Source organism: Sminthopsis crassicaudata, chromosome 3, assembly GCF_048593235.1.
Source record: "Sminthopsis crassicaudata isolate SCR6 chromosome 3, ASM4859323v1, whole genome shotgun sequence".
NCBI lineage: Eukaryota > Metazoa > Chordata > Mammalia > Dasyuromorphia > Dasyuridae > Sminthopsis > Sminthopsis crassicaudata.
The window spans coordinates 422,375,982-422,392,650 of record NC_133619.1 but is presented as its reverse complement, the minus strand read 5'-3'; positions in this window follow the sequence as shown (position 1 = coordinate 422,392,650).

The following is a 16,669-nucleotide window of genomic DNA, read 5'->3' as shown; positions in this document are numbered from 1 at the left end:
ATGATCATCTCATCTAGCAATAAACAATGGAGAAGCCATTCTTTTCATAATGATTTATTTGCATATAAGATGAAGATGACACTTCTGTAATTTTGCTGAGTACTATTTTTTCTTTATATCTGTGTTAAAGTAGCAATAATTATTTTAAGTCATCCACAACTTTTTATTGGTGGCTACATTTATTATCTATTAGTTCCAAATAGAAGAATATTTTAAAGTCTTATTGCTAACTTGATAATTGTGTACCTGATTAATTATCAACATATGCATCAGTGTGAAGAATTTAAAGACTCAGCAGTAAGAGCAAAATAGACCAGTCCATTATGTTGATTTCATCAATATCCAATTGCCTTTCCATTATAAATTTTATTTATGAGGCCTGAATTACATTATAACAATCAAAATGCATTTTGTTCCAAATTTGTTATGTAAAACAATAATTGTGATGCAAAGGCAAAATAATATGCTAAAGATTAAAATTGTTTTCAAATGGCATATGAGGTAATCATACTGTACTCAATTAAAATGTCATTCACTGAATTTAGTTTTATTGATGTGATACATCAATACAGAAATACCTATGTGTGATGAATTGAACTGAAAAGAAAGAACATTTTTCTATTGTGTTGTGTACCTTAGGGTGGTGAAGAAGTTTTGTAAATTTTAAGACTAAATTATTATTAAAATAAAATAATTGAATACTGTATTTAAGGGAGGAGAAGAATCATAACAATATTAAAGTAAAACAATTTTATTTATTGGAATGAAACCTGGTTCTCTGCCACAAAATTCTAGAGCATTCTAAGTCATACCATCTTGCCAAAAAGCACTCTCTCAGCATTAGTTTTATCATCCATAAATTGAAAGGCCTAGATTCAAAAATTTCTAATGTTCTTGCTAGTTTTCCAGATTCTTGCCAAGTCAAAAAACATTTAGTAAGCACTGTACTAAGTATTAGAGCTTCAAAGAGAAAATAGTCTCTACCTTCAAATTGCTTACAATTTAATGAAGAGACAACACTCAAACAAAATATATCTAGAATAAATTGAATATAAACTCAGGAAAACACTAGGTCCCTTCAGAAAGAAAGTACTAGCATTAAGGGGAAATGAAAAAGGCTTCTTGGGGAAGGTGAGATTTTAGCACTAAAAGCAAATCTGAGAAGTCAGGAGTGAAGGTTCAAAAAAGAGAGCCTGGAATGCACAAGAACTAATGGAAATGCATAAAATTGAGAACTGAAGTGTTTTGCACAAAGAACAGAAAGTAGACAGTGGCATTGTATGAGATAGTAGGTGAAGACAAATAAAGTATAAGAGGATTGAAAATATGAAAAGGAACCAGTTTATGAAAGACTGAAAGCAAAAAAAACAAACAAAAAAATTGCTCTTGAGTTTAGAGGTAATAAGGAACTGGAATTTATATAATTGTTTTAGGGTTGTTACATATTTAAAGTGTCACTATATAAAGATCATGTTCACTGCTTCATGGAGAATACATTAGAGTGGGCAGAGATCTGAGACAGGAAAACCAATAAGAAGGCTATTGCAATAGTTAATAGCCTCACATTTTGCTTACTCTGAAACATTGCCTAATAAGAATCTTGAAGATTCTTTAGATCTGGGTGAATCATTGTTTGGAATGTTGGATTTGAACTTGAGTTTGAATTTTGCCTCAAGTGGTTACTAGTTGTGTGATAGTGTACAAAGTATTTAATCATTTATAATTTCAGCAAAATGACAATAATGATAGTATCTATCTCACAGGTTTATTGGAAAGATCAAATGAAACAGCATTTGCAAACCTTAAAGTACCCTGTAATTGCTATTACAATTATTACTATTATTATTATTATTTCTTGTTGGAAGACAATTATATGCCTCCATGAGAGACACTCAAGAAAAATAAAAACAGCACTTTTCCTTCATGAGATTGCATTCAGGTTGCTCTGGTAAATGTTTGACAATTGAATCACGGGCAGCTGGAAATGTATCCATGACATGTTTTAAATTTAATTTAATCTACATTCTGAACATTTTCTTAAGTCTAAACCAACAACAAAACAACAAATTAAACCCTGATCTATTGCATTTGCCAGTTTCCAAGCTACAAATGATCACACTACAAATTCAATTCAAGTTAGATCCTTAAATGAAGTGACAGTTAAAAATGCAAGACATAGCAGAGATAACAACCCTAGATCCAGGGGGGCTTATATCTTCACAATTCCTACAACTGAAGAACTTTGAATATTAGCTGTGAGTTCACCACAAATTATGTGAATACTAAGTAATAATACCTTTAGGAAAACATGCATTTTTTTTCTGTTTTCAAAAAGATAATTTTTGAAAATAGCCTCCATATTTGTGATACAAAAGCACTATTTTTGGTATGGAAAAAGTCCAGTAAACAAATGTTTTAAATAGCTTTCCCGCCAAGTCAAAAGTTTTCTCATATGAAATATTTGGTGTCATTTAATTCAAATTCCTTATGAAATAACCAAGTCATCATATAGTTGAAATTTCTTCAATTTTATTCATGGCATTAAAGACAGAAACTGACTCTAAAAGGTAATGGTGTTTCCTTTTACAAGATAATACACTTCATGGAAAAATGAATTCTTTCATAATCTTTGACATTAAAGTAATCTTAATTTAAAGGCAAAAGCACCACTCTTTTTCATTAGAGACCATCAAGAATGTTAGAAAATTAGAAGGCTTTGAGGGAAATGTGCCAGACAATCCCGATAGAAGATGCATAATTAATAGAAAGTGATTGCTTTGCAACCCAGTCAGAATAACCAACTTCATCATGACATTTTGATTCCAACAGAAATTAATTTTTTGAACTGTAGGGTTCCAAGATAAACATGTGAGTGCTAAAAAGACTGATTTTAGTCTTCCCAGCAGGCTAAGAAGATTTAAACACTGGAAAGATTAAAAGCCATAGACTTGTGACTATTCAAATGGTTTTCCAAAAAGTAGAAATATAAATGGCTGCTGCATATCCTCACAATCCTAAAATTTATGTTCCTAAAAAGTAGATTTCTGGAGGTAATCTAAATATCAAAGTATCCACTCAACTTGGAAAAAAATACTATTTTCAAAAAAACAAACAAACAAACAAACAAACAAACAAAAAAAGGAACCTATTCATATGAAAACTCCTGACACTCCTGTTTAGAGATTAATAGGTGCTGACATAATTTTGATTCTTTCACTCTCAGGAATGTTGCCGAATCCATTGTTGTTAATTTCTTTCTCACAAGATGCATGACTATTTGCTACCACTTTGGGATTCTATGAAAAGTGCCACCAAATCAGATAATACTTTACAAGTCACATTAAATTAATTTGTCTACCAAACTTACACTATTCCAAGAATCCATGCTTTTTTTATATACCAACTCTACTCTCTATCGAAAAAAACCCCCAACATATATATATATATATATATATATATATATATATATATATATATATATATATATATGTTGGGGTTTTTTTTCATCTTGTAAACTGTAACATATATATATATATATATATATATATATATATGTTACAGTTTACAAGATGAAGTGCAATTGATTCATTCATTCAATAAATATTTACTAAGAGCTTACTAAATATCAGGCACTGAGGATACAAAAACAAAGAAAAACAAAATCTGCTTACAAGAACCTAATATTCCACTGGAGAGATCTTCATAGAAAAGCACCATTCTTACAGCCTTCAAATTATCCAATTTGTGGGTTACAATTCACAACAGAGCTAATTTGCAATCTCAGCTTACTTCTCCTTGATATTCTGTACATTCAGAGAATCAGAATATGTAGGCTATAGTGAACTATGATAGTCATTTACTCAGGGCAGCTACATGACGTGGTGAATAGAGTCAGGTTGCAAATTAGGATGTTCCATGTCAAGAATCTTCTCTAAGATACTAATTGTACAATCTTGGTAAGTTACTTAACTTTTCTCATCTTCATCCTCCTCAGCCATGAAATAGGGTGGTAATACCGTTTGCTCTCATGGTTATTATGAGGATCAAATGGCTTAATTTAGGTAAATTGTTTTGCAAAACCAAAAATACCATTATAATTATTGACAGGTTAAGAAAACTGATAATTGAAAAAATAATGAATACATATATTTATGTGGTCCTTCATAGTTTGGAAATCATACTTTTCATAATAATCCTATGAAATATATAGTAGTCAGTTATCAAATGAATCTGTGATTTCTTTGATCATTTCTAACAATGAAGCAGGGTACAGCCACTTTTATGCCAACAAACTCTATAGATTCTTCTTTTCCTTCTCCAGGTTCATCATGAAGGTCTACCTAACATGATAAAGGCTTTTCTAACTTTTCCTTTTTGATCATTGATCACGGTGACATCATTTACCTGTTCTCCAAATTTCTTTGCTACATTGCAATTTGCCCAAATCCACCATGCACTGTCTTAATAATCATATAATATCAGTGCCATATTTGTGTCATAGAAATAATTTGGCAGTACTCTTTTTTTTTTTTTTTGCTGAGGCAATTGGGGTTAAATGACTTGCCCAGTATCACACAGCCAGAAAGTTTTAAATGTCTGAGGTCATATTTGAACTCAAGTCCTCCTTGACTTCAGGGCTAGTGCTCTATCTACTACACCAGCTAGATTCCCCCTAGTATTCTTTCTTTGCCTATTTTTTGCAAATATTTTACATAGTATCATTTTTTTGTTGTTGTTTTCAATCGTTGGTAGAATTTACTTTGTGAATCCTGGCCCTGGAGATTTTTTTAAGGAGTTCATGAATGACTTGTTCAATTTCTTTTTCTAAAACGGGATTATTTAAGTATTTTATTTCCTCTTCTGTTAACCTGAGTAATTTTTGTAAATATTCATACATTTCAGTTAGATTTTCTGATTTGCTGTCATAAAGTTGGGTAAAATAACTCCTAATAATTATTTTAATTTCTTTTTCATTGGTGGGTAGTTCACCCATTTTATTTTTGATAATAGTGATTTTTTTTTCCTTTTTTCTGATCAAATTAACCAAAGGTTTATCTATTTTGTTAGTTTTTTTCATAAAAGCAAAATTTTGTTTTGTTTACTCATTCTCTATTTATTAATCTCTCTTTTGAGTTTCAAATTTTCTAATTTGGTATTTTTTATTTGTATTTTTCTAGCTTTTTTTAGTTGAATGCCTAATTCATTGATCTACTCTTTCTCTATTTTGTTTATGTAACTATTTAGAAATATAATATTTCCCCTAAGAATTGCTTTGGGCTGCATCCCATTGGTTTTGGTATGTTGTCTCATTATTGTCATTTTCTTCGATTAAATTATGCATTATTACTGTGATTTCCAATTGGTTTTTTAGTCTATCTTTATTGAATATAATTTTTATTTCACTGTAGCCTGAAAAGGAAACCTTTACTATTTCTGCTTTTTTGCATTTGATTGTGAGGTTCTTATATCCTAATGGTCAATTTTTGTTTAGGTGCCATGTACTGCCAAGAAAAAGGTGTATTTCTTTTTTTATTCTATTCAATTTCTCCAGAGGTCTATCATACATAGTTTTTTCTATTAAATTCCCTATTTTCTTTCTTTTTTATTTTGTGGTTAGATTTGTCTGATTCTGAGAGAGAATATTGAAGGCCCCAATAAAATACTTTTGCTGTCTATTTTTTCCTGTAACTGGCTTAAAATCTTCTCTAGGAATTTACCTACTATATCATTTGCTGTATACACATTTAGTATCATTGTAACTCCATTGCTTTCTGTGCCCCTTATTGTAAAGGGCCAAAACTCTACATCTCTTAGTATTTGCCCCATTTTAGCTGAAAAATGAAAGTGACTAGTTTAGCCCTTACCAAAGTTTCCTGCTTGTCTCTTTTTATACTCACCCTATTTCCAGGTCACAGGGATTTCTCCACTAAGCTTACAATATCATCAATTGAAAGCTTTGTGCCCTGCTTTTCAAGGCTCTGTGTTTCTAGGGCCCCACATTTGGATGCCAAAATGTAATGTCTGGACTAGCTTTTGGGAGATCTGGGGACCAGCCTGAGTACTTGGTCTTAGTGGGGGAGTGATGAAAGCAAGAGACTGATGAGGTGATCAGAGATGGTGTCTTGAGTCTTCTTTTGTGTCTGTATCTGAGACTCCTTCTGTGTCTTTGTCTGAGAGAGTCTTCTGTGTCTGAGGCTGAGACTCTTCTGTATCCCTTAGCCCTTAAATACCTCAGTATGATTTCATCACTACAGCACACTGAGGATGCACCAACTATTTGGAGAGCCATTACATCATCATATCACACTAAGTATGTGCTTAACTAGGGAATCATTATCTCATCAATCATACTGAGTAGGTGCTTAACTATAAGTACCCTGCTGTCAGTATCTTAAGTATACCTTTTCAGTGTTCTGACCCTCTACAATTTATCAAGATGACCTTTACCTCCTTATCTCTTTTAATAAGATCTATTTTTATTTTTGTTTTGTCTAAGATCAGAATTGCTAACCCTGCTTTTTATATTGCAATTGAAACATAATAAAGTCTGTTCTATCCTTTTACCTTTATTCTGTATGTGACTCTCTGTGTCAAAAGTATTCCTTGTAGACAACATATTGTAGGATTCTGTTTTTTTAATCCACTCTGTTATTTGCTTCCATTTTATGGCATTAACATCTCTATATTTTCCTCCATCCCATTTTCTCCCTTATAGATACTTTTGTTCTCCTTATCTGTCCTTAGTCCTGTGTTTTTTTACCCACCTCATTCACTCTTACCTCCTATCATCCTTCTCACTTTTCTTACTACTATTTTTAACTCACTCCATGCATTACCTTTATTTTCTATCAACCCTTCCCTTCTTCTTTTACCTTTTCCTCCATTGTTTCTGCCATCCCTTCTATCCTGTCCCTTCCTTTTCTTTTTCTCTTTCTCCTGCTACTATATTATAGATTAGGTAAATTTCTATATCCAACTAATGATTGTTATTTCCTCTTAGAACCAAAACCTGATGAGCTCAAACTTCAAACAAAGCTCATTCTTTTCTTTTTTCCCTTCATGTAATAGATCTATTGAACCTCTTGGTGTGAACTAATTGTCCCATTATATCTCTCCTTCCCTCTTTTTCATGTACAGACCATTTTTTACTCTTTAATGTCTTTTCCTTTGATGTCATCACATAAAAGTCCCTTAACAACCACACCCTCAGTCCACATGATACCTCCCCTCATTGAACTCCCCAGGGACAGATACAGTTAGAGATATTGTTTTTCCATCTAGGGATGTAAACAGCCTAAGCTTTAAATAAATATTTTCTTCTGTTTATCTTTTTATGATTCTCTTGCATCCTATGTTTGTAGATTAAATTTTCTGTGTAGTTCTGATTTTTTCAATAGAAATGATTGAAAGTCTCTTACTTCATTGAAGCTCCATCTCCTTTCCTGAAAGATGATGCTGAATCTTTCTGGGTAACTAATTCTTGATTGTAAGCTAAGGTCTTTTGCTTTCTGGTATATGGTATTCCAGGCCCTCTAATTCTTGTAGAAGCTGCAAATTCCTGGGAAATCCTGACTGTTGCTCCTTGATATTTGAATTGTTTATCTCTGGCACCTTGCAGTGTGAGATTCTAGTTTTGGAGTTTCACAAGTGTTCCTTAGTGTTTTTCTTGTGGGATCTCTTTCAAAAGATAAACAATGAATTCTTTCCATGAGTATTTCCCCCTCTGTTTCTGGAATATTGGGGCAGTTTTCCTTAATGACAACTTATAGAATGCCATTTAAGCTCTTTTTTTTTTTTTTTTTTTTTTGGTTATGGCCTTCAGGTAGTCCAATAATTTTTAAATTCTCTTCTGCATCTATTGTCCAGATTGTCTGTTTTGCCAATGAAGTATTTTGTATTTTCTTCATTTTTTTCATTCTTTTTAATTTGTTTGACTGATTCTTGCTGTCTCACAAAATCATTAGCTTCAATTTGCTCTGTTCTACTTTGTAATGTGTGATTTTCTTCAGTTATCTTTTGTATCTCTTTTCCTATTTAATTTATTCCTGCTATTTAAGTAGTTGTTTTATTCGGACAATTTTTTTTCCTTCCTTTTCCAAACTGTTGACTCTCTTATTCATACCTTTTAATTTCTTTTCTCAATTCTTCCTTCTACTTGTCATATTTTCCTTTTGATGAACATTTCCAAGAAGCTTCTCTGGCCTTGAGTTTATTTGGTATTAATTGAGTTAATTGGCTTGAGACCAACTTATCTCAGTCTTTGAGAGTTCTCCTGTGAACATTCTGTCCTCTTCTGAGTTTGTGTTTTGGTCTGCCCTGTTTATTATTATCATACTATGTCCAAGATTCTTTTATGTTTCTTGCTCGTTTTCTTTTCCTTTCTTTTGGCATTTCCTCTTTTTTACTTTAAAGATGGAGCTCTGCTCCTAGGGTAAGGGGACACTGTCCCAAGCTTCCTGTACAGTTCTGTGGAGTTGAGCTTTGAGCTTGGCTTTGAGCTTTGAGCTTGGCTTTGAGCATAAGGGGTATCTTTGCCTGCTCTGTTCATGAAATAGCCTGGTTTCCCAGAGTTTGACTTTTGAGCTAGGACTGGACTCATTGATTTGCTCCTCTACTGAGCTAGGATTGAGGGTCCTAGTTTCTGATTTGCTGTTATTATAATGGTCTCACCAGCTTTCCCAGAGTATAAATGACCTTGTCTGAACACCTTTTTCATCCTTGTGAGACTGACCTTTCTTGAAGTTTTTTCAGTGTACCTTGAGCTGATTTTGTTCAGAACCTTGGTTTCATGTGATTTTTTTTTTCTTTTGAGGGAAACTGGGACAGCTTGAGCAGCTTCCTAACTTTACTCTACCATCTTGGCTCTACCCTCACAACTGATCTCCAATTTCTTTTTCTAAAATAGTACTACTTAAATAATTTATTTCCTCCTCTGTTAATCTGGGCAATTTATATTTTTTTGTAAGTAGTCATGCATTTTACTTAGATTATCAGATTTATTTGTATACAGCTCCTAATTATTGCTCTAATTTCCTCTTCATTGGTGAAAAGTTCACCCTGTCCCAAGCTTCCTGTAAAGTTCTGTGGAGTTGAGCTTTGAGCTTGACTTTGAGCTTTGAGCTTGGCTTTGAGCATAAGGGGTAGCTTTGCCTGCTCTAGGATTAGATTATTTAGTTTCCATTTTATATTTTGGTCTATTTTTCCCTAGTCCTTTATTAGGTATAATTTATCTGACAAAGATACATTTACTATTTTTGCCTTTCTGCATTTGATTTTGAGGTTTTATGCACTAATACATGGTGAATCTTTGTGTACATTCTGTGTACCACCAAGAAAAAAATCATATTCCTTTCTGTCCTCATTCAATTTTCTCAAAAGCTGTATCATATCTATATACCTCCTTAGCTTCTTATTTATTTTGTAGTTTGATTTATTTAGTTCTGAGGGAGCAAATTTAATATCACCCACTGGTATAATTTTGCTGTCTAATTCTTTTTGAAGTTCTCAACTTTTTCTCTAGGAATTTGAATTCTATGCCACGTTCAGCATATATGTTTAGTATTGGTATTACTTCATTACTTCATTAATGGTGCCTATTAGTAAAATGTAGTTTCCTTCCTTATGTCTTTTAATTAGATCTATTTTTGTTTTTGCTTCATCTGAGATCAGGATTGCTACCTCTGCTTTTTTTTTTTCTTTAGCTAAAGCATAAGAGAATCTGCACACCAGCCTTTTACTTTTACTCTCTCTCTCTCTCTCTCTCTCTCTCTCTCTCTCTCTCTCTCTCTCTCTCTACATATATATATATATATATCACTCTACTTTAAATGTGTTTCTTGTAAACAACATCTTGTAGGATTCTGGTTTTCAATCCAGTCTGCTATCCACATCTTTTTTATGGGAGAATTCATCCCATTCATATTTATATTCACTGTTAAAATGACTAACTCTGTATCTCCCACCAACTTATTTTCCTCAAGTTTTACTTGTGTCTTTCCTTTTCCCTTTACCTCCCCTTCTACTTCTGTTCTCCCTCCCATTAGCTTTCTTCTTTTCTTTCCCCTTCCTTCTCCTACTTCCCTATATAGTAAGACAATTTACTCTGTGAAGCTAAATATGACTGATATTCTCTCTTTGAACCAAATCTCATAAGTGTAAGGCTCACACAATATTCATCCTCATTCTTTCTTTTCCTTAATTGCACTAGTTCTTTTTTGTCTCTTCATAAGATGTAATTATAATAGAGTTTTAAATCTCATACTGGTAGGCCACCATACTTTGCATTTTTTTTTATTAATTCTCTTGATATTCCTGAACTTTTGTTCTTCCAGATAAATTTTGTTATTATTTTTTCTAGCTCTATAAAATAATTTTTGGCAGTTTGATTGATATGGCACTGAAAAAGAAGACCAATTTATATGGTAATTCATTCATTTTTTAATGTCCTAATCCTTAATAACAGGATCAACATTTCAGGAATTATTCCATAGATATAACTGAACATTAAAAGCAGTTTTGTGTAGAGGAATGACTTGATCACAGAAATTCTCTGAAATGAAAAGGTTTCCCATTTCTCAATATTTCCACATAATAAGATAAAGAAGGTAGATTCTAAAACTATGACAGAGCAAAATTATTTGAAATTCATAAAGAATGTGTCAACATATCCCCATGAATGGTTTCACAGATCTATTCTAGTTTCATTTCAAATGCTTAGGATTGTCATGTGAAACTTAGAGGCTTCAGAACCCTGATATAATTGATCATGGAGGGCAAAAGCTATCATTTATAGTCAACAAAATGCAACATAAATTCACCTCTATTTTATACATTTTTAAATTTAAAAAGATTTGCTTTTTGTCTTGATATTTTTGTTTATTTCTCTTAATTCATATTCTACTTTATACTAAAATGACCACTGGGGAAACTTTGTGAATCTCAAATCCTTTTAAACTTGATAAATCTTACATAATTCTGTAACTCAACTCCCAAGTCAAATAAGTGAAAATGATTTAGCCATATATTTTTGATGGTTAACTTCAAATCATTCATTTCCCACAATGGTATTTATCAAACATTCTCAATGTCAATAATTGCTTAACGTATTTCCTGTCTCCAAGTTAATGGAAGAACAAATTCTACTTTGGTTTAAAAAATAATAAAACTTTCAGGTTTAATAAATTCAGTCTCAAAATACCATTTTATACTTATAGATGGAGCTCACAAAGGAAATATCATTGCAGTTTACATTAAGAAGCTATGAAACTTAACTGAAAACCAGCCATAGCCTGTATTTATTACTCAATTAGATAATAATTTCAGACATGTTAAATACTACCTACTGAGTTTACAGGAAGAAGTAATTAGAAATATATAACTCCAAGTGCCTATTTTTCATTCTGATACAATTTAATTGAGATCACATTTCATTTCCACAATGTGGTTTTCATCTACATAATATATAACATATAATTCTACCACTATTCATTTAATTTTCTATTTCTCAGTCTCCCTTGTATGAATGTCTTTACAATTAGGACTTTTAAATGTACTCACCTGATGGTTGTTGACTGATGGCAGTTAATGCGGATATATAAACTCTTCTTTGGGAAAAATATCATGGCTTGCTAAGTAACAATACCTATCTTCCTAAAATTATTGGGTTTTTTGCCTTATAACTAAACACAATACTATTCCAAATTTCTGTTTTTAAGTTCCATGGAAAGTATTGTCTCTGCCGATTAATTTGTGCTCTTCATGGGTCAGAAAAACAAAATTTTACACTGCTGTGTATTTCTGTTTTTCCCATCTGCAAATGTAGAGCCAAGTGTATTGGTTGTGCCACATCTGCATAACTCAAGCAGCCTTTTTTTAAAGTTCTTTTTTATTCTTAGATGTTTTATTTTCAAATGTATTATAAGACATGTAACTTCAAGTCCTTTGGGAGTAAGTGGGAGAACATATCTTTAATAAATATAACAAAACTGAATAAGTCCCAGAAAAGTACATCTTTGATATAATTTTTAAATAAATAAAATTTAAAAATTAAACATCATAAATTTTAAAACATAAAATACTTTATCATAATATTTGAAATAGTTCCAAATGCATTACCAAGAATACTGAATTACTTATATTGATAAAATGTTATTGAAAAAGAATAAGCTATATGCAGTTGAACTGGCAACTTTTAACAGTCAAGTTTACTTTCAAAAGCATGCTGTCTTGAAAGGAGATACAGTTGGTTCAAACAGCCTGAAATTGTTCATGTGAAGTATATAGATTAAACTAGAATATTATAACTTATTTAACAATGAGAAGAGAAAAATAAAAATACAAAGTCAGACCATTTTTAAAAAATTTCTATTTCCATGGCACCATATTAAAGTGGTCTAAACTCATAAACTCAAGAGTAGAAGGAGCTAGAATGGAAATTAGTGGTTTTATTGACTATAAGCCTTTGTGAGGGAGTTCCCCCCAAAATAGATAGGATTTTGCAAATGGTGTTCACTTAATTACTCCTGTTGGACTGAATTGAATTGGTCATTTCTATGACTGTCTTATAAAGGTATCTATTTTAGACTGACTAGAAGCAGACTGATTTGCCCCATGTCCAATTCATTCTTGCCAAAGATTAGATCACTCAGTCTTCCTCATCAGTACTCAGGTACACACACACACACATACACACACACACACACTACATATGCATATATGTGTTTATACATGTGTATAACATTAAGAAAGTCCAATATCTCTTTCAAATAGCCTACCAAAATATGAGAAGTTTCATCATTAAAGATTCTTTGCATTAGGCCATGAAGTATTTGGAGATGTAAAGAATTTATTTTAAAAGTGCAAATACAGTTGACAGAAGTCTTAAAGGAGATTATTAATAGTTGAGAGCAAAATGAATGCTTCTCAGCAGACACCTCGAAAGTTGGATGGATGTCAAAGTAGTTGGGAAGTAGAATACTAAAAACAAATGGCCTACTTTGACATGTTATCTTTGGCTGATGATCTATGTAGAACTTTATAACATCTCATAATCTCAGAATTATAAGGGAACTTACAATTTAGAAGGCTATCCTGTATAACTTATGCCTGTTCAGAAAGTCTTTCTACAACTTTCCCAGTAAGTAATGATCCAGCTCCAACGTGAAGATGTGGACTGAGAAAATGGAGTAATACACAGAAGAAAAGAGCCAAGATTTCATCTGATCTTCTATGACTCTAAACTCACTAGAGTTACAAATTCAGTGTGATCACTTTGTGAATAATTCAGAAATTAGCAAATGATAAAGTCAGAGCTTGATTTGTCACTTTGTTGATTACCTGAACTTATGAAAGTGACAAAGAAAGAGTTTTTAAAATGCAAATTAAACTTTAAAAAACTTGGAAAGCAGGTTGTTAAACATTTACCAGCACATCTCCTAAAATATGACTAGAATATAATCATAAAAATGTAATCAATTAGAGCAGAATACAAAAGAACTACCCATTCCCATCTCCTGGCCTCTTCTCTTGTCTACCACTTTATATATTTACCCTTATTTTTAATCTCTTACTATCTATTTTATGTTAGTTAATTTTAGATGAATTTCCTAATGCTTTTGTGAAATGGAAAGAGTGCTATGTTTGTAGGGAAAAAAAAAAAAGATATCCTTTGTGTCTCAATAATAGTCATGTGACCTCAGACAAGTCATTTTACTACCTTCAAACAACTTCATCTGTAAAAAAATTAACTACCAAACTCAACTGATACAGGAAATACCTAACTTTTTGTGGTTGTTATTGTTGTGAAGATTAAGTGGCATAACATAGTTATAAAACGTCATATGAGCAGCAGTTAAATGCCAGTCATATCTTATATGCATGAATTTATATTGCTGATATCTCTCTTAGATTGTACACACCTATAGGGCAATGATAGAATGTATTTATTCAGCTTTATAGCACTCAGAAGCAGGCCTCATGCAATTTGTTATTCATATCTACTTTCTTGTGGTGGCAGAACATGACACAAAGATTTCTTATTATCTCAAGTCTAAGTGCCAATAGATTTTAGCTCCCTCAAGACTTGCTGCCTTTGGGTGTGCTTGCAGCTACAGACCTTGGCATTGCCTGAGAAGAGAGCAGCTAAAGAAGTAAAGCAATCTGTATTACCATGGAAACAGATCAAAGAGGAATGATACTGCAGAGGGTAGTAGGGACTGTAAAACCGCCCATATTCTATATATTTTTAACTTCTCAGCAACATACTCTTGCATGCTGATATTCAGAAACAGGAAGAAAGGAAAGTTAAGTTTAAGGATGAGTGACAAAGACAATGGGGTATTTTTTGTCTGACTCTTCATCCATTCTCCCTAGTTTTTCTACCATTAGGTCCATTAGTTAGCATCATTCTCTAAACTTCATCATGCTATATTATGTGATATATTATGTAAAAATATCATTCAGTTATATACTGCACCAGGGTATAAAATTAATTTCAGAGTCTATTCCAGGTATCTTGGATCTTATATGCTCAAAAAATATCATAGTACTATACAAGGTGTGCTTAATATAGTACCATAGACTTAGGTTGGGCTCATTCCTAACTAGCTACAAGACCTTAAAAAACTGTTTAATTTCCCCTTGCCAGTGTAAAAAAATAGTATCAGAGGTATTATGTTACAGCTCTTACAGAATGAAAGGATCTAAGAATTGGAAGGAACCTTAGAAGCCATTTAGTGCAAACTGTAACAAAACAAGCATCTCCTCTAAAGCATATTCAACAACTGGTAATATAGTTTCCCACTGAAAGATAAATGTACGAACATTTATTAAACACTTAGCAGATGTCAAGCATGCTAAATGTTGGAGATAAATTTACAAAATTAAAAGTATCTGTTTTGAAGATGCTTGCATTCTAATTTTGGATACAACAGAGAGAAGAGTTTTTAAATGGGAAGTCACAGCAGTGATGAGGAAAATAATAGAAGAGTTCAAAGACATGTAAGCTTTTCAACCCTCAATGGAGCAAGAAGTGTAAGAGCAGAGAGAAATGAAATGGGAGATTGAAAAGTAAAAAAATGCCCAGAGAGAAGATAAAAAAATCATAGTTTCAGAGAAGAAACAATCAGATTCTCCCTTGTCTCTGATGGCTTATTTAACAAAATGAAGCAACAACAGCTTGCAGGTTTTGATGGGAGGGAGAGGAGGAGAGAGAATAGCGATCCACTATCTTTCTAATCCATTCTAGTTATGAATTAGGAAATGTTCATTCTAGTTCTGATTTAGAAAATGTTCCTTATATCAAACTTAAATTCAATCCTGCAATTTCTATTATCAGTATTCTACTTTTAAATGGAAGTATTTTCCGTCTATAATTTTGCTTATTGATTTATATAAGCAAGATCCTCCTATGTTTAAAATAATGAACAAAAGAACTCAATAAATGCCAACCCAATTAATGTGCCTATATAAATAACATACTTCAGTAATTGGAGACTAGTTTAAAAGAGTTGAGAGTTATATTTTTGGCACTTCCAGGACATGGAACCAAAATAGTGGTATGCAGCCAGGAAGCCGCTCAAGCTCACCTGTAGAGGGCAGGAAATTTGGAGTATATACTTGAAACAAGGATACTTATAACAAGGTATTAACTCAGTAGAATTGATGAGATGATGATTCTTTAGTATACATATACTTAGTACTTAGCATGGTGATGTAATGGTTCTTTAGTTCATACATATGTATGTTGTAGTGATGTAATTGTACCAGGATATTTAAAGGCTGAGAAGGATTGCAAGTGAGATATTCCATCTTTGACCATCCTCATGGTGACTATCCTGCTGAGACCAAGGCCTATCTGAAGGACTTCCAAGAAAGCTAGTCCGAAAATTACATTTTGGCACCCAAACGTGGATCTAAGGACCTACACTCAGCAGTTCGACTGATATGGTCATAAGTTCAGTGGATTAGTCCCTGTGACCCAAAAATAGGGTGAGTAAACTAGTCATTTTCGTTTTTCAACTGAAATGAGGCAAATACTAAGAAAAGTACCTTCCCCACCCTGAGGGGAGTGGGTAGAATGCATAGTTAGGTTAATAAAGAAGCAAGGTTTGCTGGTACCTTGGGAGCAGATAATTGAACTCTTAGAAATATTAGAGTTCACATCTCCTTGGTTCTTTCATGAAGAAAAATTAGAGCCAGATAAATGGAAACTAGTGGGAAAACAATTAATTGAATATTACAATGATAATGGTCCTGATTCATTCTCTCTCTCTGTCTCTGTCTCTGTCTCTCTCTCTCTCTCTCTCTCTCTCTCTCTCTCTCTTTCTCTCTCTGTATATATAATATATACACACACATATAGATAGATAGATGGATAGATATAGATATAGGTATATATATATAGATATATATCTTTATTTGTAGATAAATATAGATATTTATTTATAGATAAATATAGATATAAAGATATATGTATATATATCTTTAAATCTATCTATCTATATCTATCTCTATCTCTATATCCATAACTATATATAAATATAGAGATATAGTTATGGATATAGAGATAGAGGTATAGTTATTTATATATATATATATAATATATGTACATATACATATATTTTTATATATATATATATATATACACATACATACACACACACACACACAC